Source organism: Natrix helvetica (assembly GCF_964273705.1).
Source record: "Natrix helvetica genome assembly, chromosome: 6".
NCBI lineage: Eukaryota > Metazoa > Chordata > Lepidosauria > Squamata > Natricidae > Natrix > Natrix helvetica.
The window spans coordinates 33,966,716-33,979,732 of record NC_138553.1 but is presented as its reverse complement, the minus strand read 5'-3'; the positions used below and the strand labels follow the sequence as shown (position 1 = coordinate 33,979,732).

The 13,017-nt window shown below is 39.9% G+C and overlaps 1 protein-coding gene across 3 annotated transcripts in view; it reads left to right on the top strand.

Moving 5' to 3' along the window:
- The first annotated feature begins 632 nt into the window (after positions 1-632).
- Positions 633-13,017, top strand: part of EMP1 (epithelial membrane protein 1) — a 33,826-nt gene continuing 21,441 nt past the window's right edge. The window contains exon 1 of one of the 3 annotated variants that reach the window (XM_081958762.1): positions 633-881. The gene's annotated coding sequence lies outside the window, so the exon portion shown is untranslated. The remainder of the gene's footprint in view (positions 882-13,017) is intronic. The other 2 variants (XM_081958761.1, XM_081958760.1) reach the window with 2 other exon arrangements.

Genomic DNA, 13,017 nt, shown 5'->3' with positions numbered 1-13,017 from the left:
GAGCTTGCTCCTGGAAATCGATTCTTAAAAAATCTTGCCTAAGGTTCCAAATCTGGAGCCACTAAGGAATGATTATGCCCGTGGTTTGCCCATGGCCAGACATCAAGTCCATCAAATTCACGCTTTGTATGAGCAAATGCCTTTTGACATTGAAGATAAGAGCTTGCGTCACAGTATTCTCACAGAACTCCATGATGGACACACCCTGAAATTGGACAGCTTGACATTCCAATAAGCCAAAGTTCACCACATTCCATTCCCCCTCCACACACCCCTCCCCAGTGCTGTTGTTTTTATGAATGGTCAACATTCTCCACACTGTGGCCAAGGAGTGCGGTGTTGGAGCATGACTCATGAGGCTATCACCACCCTCTGTACCCAGCAGTTGTGTACTGGATCTTGTTGGCATTTTTACAACATGTATAGCTGTTAGTGTTTGTTTATCTATTATCATTGGCAACAAGCATTCTTTTTATTCTTAAGCAGACAGAGCTTGAATCTTTGTTCCCTCTTTTATTACTCATCGGGCTGGAAGTCTCCCGTTTTTATACAGTCTTCTCTCACTGCTGCTTTTCCTGCACTGAGTCATGAAGAAAGAGACTTTGCAATTGCCGGTTCCCGCCCAACAGCTTCTGGCTCGGATCCAAGAAAACAGGGTGGAGTGGATTATTTTTTTTTCATTCTGTCTGTAAAGAGAGTCTGATTCATTGAAACTTCTCAAACACAGTCAAAGGACACCACCCAACTGAATATCCCAATACAACAGCTGGGAAAACTTATAACCCCACCAGCTAGGGCACTCCCTACAGTGCATCTCTGGTTTTCAAGGCAGGAGGAGGACAAGCAGGAGACGCTCTCATCACAGAAGTCCTTTCACCAAGGTAAGTCTGCTTTTCCACAACTCTGACTGCCGATTCCTCCCTGTCTTTGCGAGATCCCGTTCTCACATTGAGCTAGGAGCAGATTGACTTTCCTCTCATCCACAGGCATGCTTAGGGTTTCCAGGGGGATTTTAAAGTTTTGATTGTTGATGCATGTACTTTAGCAGCTCCACTCCTCCAACAACAGGCATCCCAGATAAAAGAAAAGGCTGTTGCAGAGGCTGCTGTTCCTTGCCAAAATTAAAGCCTGCATGTGGAGAAGAGAGAGTCTAAGGTGCAAGTGTGGCAGAGAGTTCAGGAATTGCCACGTTCCTTTATTATGAAACTTTTCAATTTGCAAATTTCTCTTGTGAAGAAAACGCAACGTGTAATGAATCTGATCTGGAGGAAGCAGAAACAGCTACAGTGAAGAGTCCAATTAATTTCTTCTGGGAAAGATCCCTTTTCCTTAATACAGGACTAAAGAAGAAAGGGGTTGTGGACTGTAACATGTTTTCCATCATTACTGTGATTAGTTAACTTGATTTTATGAATAGGTCTGCTTTGGCATTGGATTTCACCCCCACCCCCAAAACCTAGAGCAAAGTAATTACTCTCCCAGTGTAAGGACAATGTAAAGATGACTGTTCGTAATTTAAGAAATTAGAGAAGGTCAAAATGGAAATGGGATGAAGAGATGCACCTAGATTTGAGTGGCTTCATTGATTACAAAAGTTTTGGAGAGGTGAACCTATAGACTGATATAATCTTTAACTGCCAGTGATTTCTCTTAATTGCTTTCTCTAGGAATGACCCTAATTGCTTCAGTTTTAGATTATAAACCTAATGTTCTATGCAGGATGCTTTGGAAAATGTTTGTTAACTTCAGCAAGTTAGAAACACTGCTGTCTGTGCACTTTCCAAATCATGTTACAAATAGTCTCAGATCAACTGCACTGGCTTCCAGTTTGTTTCCAGTCTTAAATTAAGGAAGTGCTGGATCTAATCTATAAAGACATAAAATATGACCGAGAAGTAGAATATCTGGATTTTCTCCCAGTTGAAACTTTCTCCTAATTGGCACTCATCATCAGAAATCCCACCAGTGGATTACATTTGTAGGCAGTTGAGACTGGGGCTCCCTTAGAATAATACACATGTAGTAACACTCTAGAGCAACTTGGCTCTTCTTCATTATACTTTATATAGCTTTACATAGGTTGCAATGCATTAGTAATCATGCAATGACCTATTACATTTTATTAATGTTCATGGCTACTGTTACTTCATTATTATGTGTTATTTGTTTTATTTAGTTTTCCATATATGTCATACCCTTAGCTGTACATTGGGCAGAGAAGCGAGTTATAAATATTATCAGATATATATGGTTTCATATATGTGGTTTAAGTTTAATTAACGGGCATTACAGATGCATTATTTGAATGTGGATTGTGCCATGTATATATGATGTTTCATAATGCTGATGCTATTATGGCTGTAAGCAATTTGCTTGCAACTCAGCCCGATGCTTTCCTTGCCTAATGTCAGCTTTAAAGAACAGTGTCTAATTAATGCTATTCACTGATCAACATGTAGGCAGTTAAGCAATATGAAACTTCTAATCATTCAATAATAGCCATAGATCAATAATCTCTGATGAAGATTAGATGTTACTTTGCAGAGATGCCTCAATAGATACTGCTTTGCTTTTTTGCCCTGAAGACAGCCACATTCCAAGGAGGGATTGAAGAAAAAGGCATTTCTAAGGCTGCCTTGCATTTTGTTGAAAAGATGTTTTTCCTAAGTTAAGAGGCACAAAGGTCCTCTTAATAATAATATATGTGTGGGTGTATATGAACATGTGGCTTAAAGAAGCTTAGATACTATGTTTGGTGGAAAACAGTTTCCCCTAGGTGTGGCCTGTTTCAGCATGTTTCCATTGAGGTGATTTTTGTTGTTGTGAATATGTAATAAAGTGGATAAAAACATGACACCTGATTTGGATGAAGAACTTGTTCATCTTCTCTTATGGCAATGATATCAGCCCTATTCTGTGTTGTGCTTCTGGAGTCCACTCATGTTAAAAAGGATGCATGGGAGAAGTTGAAATGGAAGAATTCCAAGATTATGGAGCGCACACTGAAATGTGGTTTGCTTCCAGATAAGATAGTAGTGCAGAATCTTCTTATGAAACTTCTGCAGTAATGATCTAGCACAGCGATGGCAAACCTTTTTTGGCTCGCGTGCCACAAGTGGGGGGAGCACAGGGGGTCATGTGTGGGCGTGCCACACCCATAATGCAATGCATGACCTCCCCAGTGCGCATGCACGCGCAACAGGTGCTCCCCCATTTTTACATGCTTTTTTTGCCCTCCCCAGGCTCCAGAGGCTTTATAGGAGCCTGGGGAGGATGAAAAGAGCCTCTCCCACCCCCCGGAGGCCCTCCAGAGGCTTCAGGGATCATCCGGAGGCTTCCCTGAAGCCTTCGGAATGCTTAAAACGACCCTCCGAGCAAACCAGAAGTCATTTCCAGTTTGCTTGGAGGGTCGTTTTAAGTGTTCCGAAGGCTTCAGGGAAGCCTCCGGATGGTCCCTGAAGCCTCCGGAGGGCCTCCGGGGGTGGGGGGGGAAGGCTCTTTTCACCCTCCCCAGGCTCCTATAAAGCCTCTGGAGCCTAGGAAGGGTGAAAAATGGCTTTTAAAAATGGTGAACTCAGCTGGCCAGCGCGCACATGCGCACTGGCCAGCTGACAGGGCAGCGCCTTGCGTGCCCTGACAAATGGCTCCGCGTGCCACCTGTGGCACGCGTGCCATGGGTTCACCATTACTGATCTAGCATCTCCTACCATTTCACAGCATTAGCAGCAGCTGTTTATTGAAAAGTGGCAACTGTATTGATATTCAATTTATGAAATTGATACGCATATCTTCAATTTTTTTCAATGGTTCATTCTGCAAACCGAGAGACTTTTCAGACCTGGTCCTCGTATACATATATGAATATGCACTAATAGGCTATCTGGACCATAACGGTCTGCTTTTCAAGTGAATATGTCCAAATTTAGGTTGTCTATATTAATGGGCTATCATGTGAAAATACCTTATTTATTAAAAATGGGGCTGTTATTGGCAGGCAAATGGCTGTACTTTTTGTCCTCCCACTTAATTTCCTGTTCCTTTCCATTTTGCTGCCTATATTAAACAGGAATACCAGATGGACTTATTGGCTAAAGAAATTCTCAACAGTGAGGTTTTTTTTTTTTTTTTAAAAAAATAAAGTTGGGTCATGAGTTAAGTACCTTATGTTACAGTGCCCAAGACCACTAGTTTGTGTGCTATTCATGAAAAACATGATGGCCAGTACTTCACATTAATAGAAAGCATGAGATTGAAATAACAGCCATGCCAAAAAGTTTCAGATGACTCAATTTATGTATCTGTGTGAAGAGAATTATATTCTTACTCAAGGAGAATCATATGGCAGGGAGTGGGACACACGCATGTCCTAGAATGCTACTAATTAGATGCAGCACTGCTGGATCAGGCCACGTATTCAGCTTATCCAGTATTCCATTTCCAATAGTGGCATGAATGGGATGGGTACAAGCCAGGCCATGGCATAGACCAGGGGTGTCCAAACTTGGGAACTTTAAGACTTGTGGACTTCAACTCCCAGAATTCCCCAGCCAGCTGGCTGGGGAATTCTGGGAGTTGAAGTCCACAAGTCTTAAAGTTCCCAAGTTTGGACACCCCTGGCATAGACTATCAGCTTTGATTTTCAATGTGTGGTGTACAGAAGTAGAAGAACACAGGATCAGTTTAACTATCATAGCAAATGGCTACTGATCTGAATGAACCATCTTAGGTAAGGGTGACCTGATATCATTGTGCAATCTTATAAGGGGCCCCCCAAAGTTTCAATTTTGAAGGAAAAAAATCCAGGGAAGGTTGCTAGTTCCTGTAGCTGCTCAGATGTGATTCCCAAACTTTAGTTTTCCTGCTACCCTTTAAGCTTTTCCATGGCTAATGAATAAATAATAATAATGACCACCAATATTTATGGTTAGGGCATGTGGTCCTATGTGATTGTTAATGTTAGAATGCCTTTACTGTTATTTTAAATGGTTTTTTTAAAAAGCAGGTTCAAAAGATCCTCTGTAAACTGGGACATAATATATTCACACACAGAGGGTGGGGGGGAGGGAAAGATTCTCAGTGTAGATTGGTAGATAGATATTCTTCCATTTCCCAGGCTAGGGCTGAGTGAAAGTGACTGCCTTGACGTTATCCACCTACCTTCTGTGCCTGAAGGAAGACTAGAGCCTGTTCTCCCCTCTCCTTGGGTATGGTTATGTTCCATAACTTTCAATGAAAATGCCTTCGTTCTGCATTGGATTGATTTATCTGTCTTTGGTTGACCCCATGAAAGGGAGATGAGTATGAACTGGAGAATAACTACCATTTGAACAGACTACCATCTGAAACCTATTAATATATTTATATTAATATAATGATAAATATCAAAATATTTGAAACAAATGGGAAAAAAATTCTTAGCTCACCTTGAGGGCTCCAGGAAGATATACCATAAATTCAAAAGGTGATTAAGTGGACAGCAGCCTGAGTAGGAAATTAAATGCTGTTCAAAAAGGTTACGTGCATATGGGAAGGACTTATGCTTTGATTAATATGACTAGTAAACCAATCAGCTGAAGTCTTTGGCAGGATAGATACCCTAATTCTTTTCAGATTAGAGAATCACGCCTCTAGTAAGAGAGAATGTTATGTTACAAAGCTTAGTTAAAGCACTTTATAACTTTGAGGAGTTATATTGTTCTGTATTGATCTGTACACAGGAACCATAATGGTGCCAGACTTTATATCTTCAGCCTCTGGAGCATTGGCAGCTATTTGGGTTCCTTTCTTCAAGAACCAGCTATGTCTTTATTGAATAGAAAGACTGTTAGAAAAAGAACTTTAGTTTGGTCCAGCCTATCTGAAAGCCCAATGGCCACTCCTGCCCTTCTTAAAGCCAAGGGGTCCCTGTGGAACCCAAAGGCAACCTCAGTGCGACTTCAGAGTCCCTCTAAAACTCACTATCAAATTGCAATTCTTTAGGTGACTGAAGTAGAAAATGATCACTTGCACAATAAGCAATCATGATCTCTGCATTCAATTAATTTAATGTTGATTGATTTCAATTGAATGAAATCAAATATCAAACTTGCATTGGTTGTGCCACACTGTTTTTTTGTGTCTGGTCTTCACCATACCTTTTTAAGACCGTTCCTTTTCAAAATATAGCACAATGCTGAGTCAAAGAATTAGATTCGAATGTTTGAGATTATTTCTTTGCTTTCTAGCCAGGATTCAAAGAGACAGAGCAGAAATCCTCTTCTGTCATTAGTAACAAAGCAAAAAGGCACATGCACGTTCTCAAAACTATCTTTAAGGAAGGAGCTTTCCTACAAATGTGCAGTTTTCAAGGGTGGGCTGCTGGGTTTTGCAGGGGTTTGGGAGAACCTCTAGCTAAGATTTTGTGCAGTTTGGAGAACCCCCAAATCCCACTCCTGGCTGGCCCCAGGAGTCCCCACATGGTCCGTTTTGGATGCAGGTAAGTTCCGGCATACACAGAGGCTCAGGGAGGGCGAAAAATGGGCCTACCGGAAGTTTGGGAAGTTTCTGGCCTCCAGAGGGCCTCTGCAGCCCGGGGAGGCCGTTTTTGCCCTCCCGGAGGCTCAAAACAAAAAAAAGCCTCTGCAGCCCGGGGAGGGCAAAAACACTCCCATCTACCATGGCGCAGGAGGCCGACTGGGCCACGCCAACCATGACCACACGCACCCAGCAACTGGGAAGAGAACTGCTTGCTAAAAATTTTGAAGTCCACCTCTAACAGTTCTACTTGCAGAGAAGAAGGGACTCTGGAGGGCTGCTCCCTCAGGTCCTGTATTTGCATAATATAGAAAAATCCCTGTTAGTTGAAGAGCATTTTATATTGGCATGTTTTGCTTTGTTTTTAGTAGATTGTTCAAAGCCTAAAGCAAAAGCAGGAAGAACAGAGATGTTTGATGTAGTGTCTCCTCCTAAACAGGGCCCTAGGTTGAGACGAAGCTGCATCATATACAATGTCTGAAGACCCCATAAGTATTCCCCATAAGTATTCTGAAACTTTCCATCTAATATAACAGAAAGCTTTTCTTCAATCTCAAATGGGATAAATAGTCCTTATTTTAAGTGTTAGGCAGTGAGAACTCTTCCCATAATGCCTCTGGATTCTGGAGAGGTTTTTAAAACACAAAGAAGGCAGAACTGAATTTTCAGGAAGAGATTTGGGTAAAAAAGAATTTTAAAATAAACAATGTAGCTTTACAGATTAGGCCACCATAACTAGATAACCAGAACTAGATAAAGTAGAAGGCTGCAAAGAGATGAGGAAAATGCCAATACTTTTTCTTCAATTTAGTTATTGTCTTGATGGATTCATGCAGCTCAAATATGGTAGCCATGTAGTTCAGCATTCTACCATTTTGAAAACCACTACACTACAGCTATACTTTTTAAAATCTGCTGTCACTTATAGCTCAGGAAGAAAATCTATCAGAACATCACTCCAGTTCTGTTTTGCTTTCAATATTCTTGTACTAGAGGGGAAAAATGAAACATTTAAGTGGGGTTAACCCCAACTGTGGTCCTACAGTTTGGGATGAGAAAGAAGAATAATCTCATAGCTGATATTTGCGGGGGGGGGGGGGACGGACGGACCTAAAACCAAGGTAATTCACATCCCTAAGACTTACATTGTTCAATGTGAAGTAGAAAACCGCATGATGTGGCCATGTGGTGTCCTAGTTCATGGCTACGTTTGTGGATGCTTTGGCTCTTGCATTCTCAGATGACCACTCCTTGTTCTCTTCCATTCCACATCCTTATTGTAATATACTTAGGAATTCTCCAGTGTATTTACATGAATTATAGGTAGACACACCTTTTGATAAAAGAGAATGGAAAGAAAAAACATTTTTCTCCATCTTAGAAACACAGGAGCAGTCTGTCTGAGAAGAGTTGCAAAGGAAATGTTGGAGTTCCATATTCACATGTGTGACAGGTCCATTTTGAGGTGTGAAATCCAACTAGAAGGGAGGTGGAGTTACAGTAAGAGTAGAAGCAAAATCAAGACAAGAAAAATAATTGTTTACACAAGGAGCAAAATGTTATCTTTTGTAATAAAAGTTGATACATATTGACACTCATAGTATTTACATAAGCTAATTTTGAACTCTTCAACACTTCTTTATACCTCCAAATCAGCCTCTTCAACTTACATTCACTTCCCTCTTTTCAGTATATATTTAGGGTAAAATAAAGATTTTAAGTTTGTGTTGAAAATGGTTGCGGGTGGTATGATTTTTCTAGATAAATTAGGACACTGTTTTATTATTTTAGGCCAGGGTCTAGCAAGGTCTTTCCAGTTTTCTGAACTGCCGTTTTTACTCTTTTTACATCGACCTCTACTACCCACCTCTTTCTAACAAAGTTACAAAATGTACACCTGAAAAATATACTGTGGGTGCCTTTCTGCAGGAGATGCTGATTAGATGGGGAAAAGCAGCATTTGGCAACCCTGTTTTAAGCATTTTAATGCCATGTTTGTTCTTGCAAAAAGCACTTGAAGGGCTTTCAGCCTTTTGACTATGCCTTTAAAACTGCTTGATATTCAGCAATTAGCAGTAGTTTTCCTGACATGACTAGAAATATTGCCACTTGCTATTTATTGCAGAGCAACTCATTAAATCAAGCATAACTGCAGGCAGCGAAGACTTCAAGGAAACTAAGCAGGAGTGTGTATTGAGAAGGGGGAAGAGGTGGTGGGCTAATTGGCAAATAATTCCTCTGCTTTTTTCCCCTCATGCTATATATGTACATATACAATGCCTACGCCAAATTCTTGACTGTATGTAATGTATAAGAGTGTATTAATTATCCGTGTATGACTAATAAAGGTGAGATTGGCCCAACCCTGCTGGCTTTCCGAAGATCCTCAATTTTGTAATCGTTAGTTTGGATTTTGATTGTATATATGCCATTCAGAGTCATCTGCTAGTGAGATGGGCAATGACATAAATGCAATCAATAATTCAATAAATATAGTCTGCAGAGCTCATCTAATTGTATTGGATCATTCAAGCTACTAAAAAGTTGGTAGATCTCAGCGGCTGGTTGTATGTGGCATTTCTAATAAACCACCAGGTAATTCCTTGCAACCTTTGAAAATTACTTCTATTTTTATGTGTTTTTAACACATTGGTATGCATGAGAAACAAAGTTTTCAGATGACAAAATATGCATGCTTTATTCCACTTCCAGAGGTAGAATGAGTACTGTACATGTAGATTCTTGTATGAGGATTAAAGCCAAGAATCACATTGCCTGTTCCAGCATGAACTTTATTATAGCTCTAAGAGATTACACACTTTAGAGTTCTAAGTGGAACCAACCTTATTATCCTAACATCCTGAAGAAAATCATAAGAAGAATTTGAAGCAGGACAAAACCATTCCCTCTGAGAAGCTCTGGATCTACCCAGTGGTAAATTACTTTGCTTTATTCACATTATTCAGCACTCATTGCAACAGCCATGCTAGTTAATATAATTGTTGTATTACACGTGTTGGGACTGGAGCTGAGAAAGAGCTGGAGCTTGCCTAGGGCTACCCAGGTGAATTTATGGTTACAGTCAATTGTGAAAACAAGGCTGCTGGATCAAATAAATGTTCTCTCCTCCATTGAAGCAATTTCATCCTTACTTTCTTTCCCATTTCCTCAACAAAAATATCTTTTGATAATTTTTTATTAAATTGTGGAAGAGATACCTTGAGTGGCCTCTGAATAGAAATACACTATATAAAATGAAAAAAAAAGCTACTTTCCATAGGTAGTTGTCCTATGTTGTTCATTTTTCAATGTGCAACAAATGCATATAGATGTCTTTCATTCAGGTCCCACATTTAATATTTCCAGTTTAGGAAAATATATGTTAATGTCGTTGAAAGAAGGGCTAGAAAAAGTGCAATCCCTGTTTATTTTGTTCAAACAAAAACCTACAGAGTTCAGGGATGAATTTTAGACAGCCTGACCACTGTCAATATTTTTCTAAGCTCCTTCGTCATTAATATCCTAAGCTGCTTAAAAACATGCAGTGAGACAGAAGCATTGACCTAATGCCTTTTTAAGATAAACTGTATAATAATTCCACTTGTGTTTTATTTCCTAATTTTTGGGGTAATGTTTGAAAGACCCCCCTCATATAAGAACATTTATTGCATTAGTACAACCAGTATCCACTTCCTAGTTTCTTTATTTATATATGCTGTGGTTGGATAACAACAATAATAATAATAATCGTACATTTTAAGAAGGTACTTGGTTGATACCTAGGATGCTGGCAGCAACCCGTATCAACCATCAGCGCCAGTCAATGATATTTGTGATACATTTTTAAATGTTCAGTTAACCGATTTTTACGTTTAATGAATAAAAGAGATAATAATAATCTCTATAAGAAATACTGCATGCTCTCAGGCATCAACCCTTTTCCAATTACTCCCACACAGGAGAGGACAACTGTAACACCAGATCCAGAAGATCCACTAAAAAAGCCAGATCTTGATTGCTTTTGAAAGCCCTAAAAGTTGGGATAATTTGACTTCAGGGGAATGCTGCTCCAGAAAAGGAGGGCAGCCCTTGATATGTCCTGACCCCATGTAGCCCCTGACAAAGCCTGATCTCATGCTCCCATCAAATGGCATTCCCTAGAAGGCACCATGTCTTCCAGATCTTAGCCAATGAGCAATTGGGAGTAAGGTTTGTTCTGGTCTGGAGCAAGAATGAGAAGCAAGGTCCTATAGATGTAGTTGAACTCCAACTACAAAAGCTGTAGCAAACATGAGAAAATTAGAATTTATACAAGGACCACATTTTCCCAATTCCTTATGTAGCGTGTAAGGCAGCATATTTGTTATCAGAGTTGCCATAAGTTTCCCCATACTACAAAAGTAATATTATATCATATTAGTTCATAGCCTGGATTTTCAGTGGTGCACACAAATCATAATGGGACACAAATGCAAAGTCATATTCATGAGGAATTGTTAGGAATACAGTGCTATTTCTTAGAGAGAAGCTCACCTGTCCTTTTCAAAGGAATACTTAATTAGTAGTGCCAAGTGTGTTCCCAAGTTCATTTTTGCAATTCTGAGGGGCCTCTATATAATTGCTAATCCTAAAAGTTGACACCATAGTTTCTTATTTGTTTTTACTGAAATTGCAAGAAAACTGTAGTACAACTCTAAAATAGACATATCATAAGAAAACCCTTCAAACTCCCCTAAATTAAATCCACCTTCATGTGTAATGCTATTTAGTCACTTTGTGGTTCTAAGTGGCTCTTTCCCATATTAAATGTGACTTGATCACCAAAAGTTTGCACACCCTTGCGATAAAAAGTTACGCCTCTCACAATAAAGGGTAACACCGTTCTAAATATCAATCCTGTTCCATATTAGTACATTAAATCCATCCCTATAATCTGTCTTAATGTTTCATCCTCTTTTTCTGCTCTGATTTATTTTCCTTCCTTCCTTCCTTCCTTCCTTCCTTCCTTCCTTCCTTCCTTCCTTCCTTCCTGCCTTCCTCCCTCCCTCCCTCCCTCCCTCCCTCCCTCCCTCTGTCCCTCCCAGAAAGTGTCAAGAGCTCTAAAGCCTTTGGCTATATGTAAACCAGGAGAAAATCAGAATTCAACAGCAGCTTTTGCAAAAGCACTGAATGTGAATGATACACCAACTTAATTATTTCCTACTCTATAAAACTGGAGAAGGATATTTGTTTGTTTGTTTGTTTGTTTATTACTATCCATCTCAACACAATGACTCATTTTATGCTTTGAAAGTGGGAAGGGAAGATCCCTGTGAGGCTTTCATCCATGATACCCACTCTCTTTCTCCCACACCCTTTCTTGTTCCCTGCTTCTTCCTTCTTGTTCCTTCATTCCTGCAAGCCTGGAGTAAAAGTGGGTGGGACCAAAGAGATACAGTATTTTCCTCCCTGGTTGCTCTTGGCTACCTTCCAGCCTCAGGCAGTCGTTTGCACCCCTTCCTTCTAGAGATTCTTGCATGACTTAATGCTCGACGGTTGTCACTTTCTGAGCAAATATCAGCTGTATTTATTACTCTTCAGAAGAGTCATCCATTCTCCAAATGAATCACAGTCACCAGGAAAGCAAGATGTTGCTCATGTTTTCCATCCATCTAACTACACAAGTAAAAGCAGAGTTCTTGCCAGTATGCTTTTCTGAGTATTGATTACTGCTGCCCAGACTTGCTCACTGAGGGATTCCACTGCTCAGGTGGTTCATGGGCTTTCCTTCACCAAAACACTCTCCTAAAAAAACTAGCCAACACATGCTCAGTTGCCTTACTGGCATATCCTATTACCATATTATTCATCATGCACATGTTTGTGTACTCCTGAGCAGTTAGTCTATCCTCAGACTATTATATATAAACAATGAGTATATATTGAACTGTTTTTATTTACTAATCATAATTAAAATGTCCTAAATGTTGTATGCACAATGTGGATATCCACTTTCTTTTTAAAATATTGAGAGCGTGTTGGAATTATGATTTGACTTCACTGCCTTCTCCTTTTGGATTAACACAATCCCACAATTTAGCAAATTGCAGGAGTGGGAATAGAATTGATGGTTAGGGTTAGGGTTAGCGTTTGCTTCTTTTCACAATGCAGTAGAATCAGAAAGGAGAACTTTTGGAATTTTGAGAGCATGTCCTTGGATGTCTTACCCATCAGAAAATGAATAACTGGCTAGTTAGAAATAAGTCATTTATTGTAAGGCGAATCAATGAGGGTGTTCCCTGCCAGCCCCTATTTATATTTCACTTTGTATGTGTTTGTGGGTGGGTGGGTGGGGTTAGTGGGAAGGGAGATTTAAAGAATACTTTAAAATAAAGCACTTGATTACAGCCCTCTCCTATGCCCCCTGAAAGCTTATAATTTATAATTTATTACATTTATAAGCTACCTGTCTCACTGTCCTGAGTGATACTGGGTGGCTTACAATAACCTTAGAGGTATTGTTGA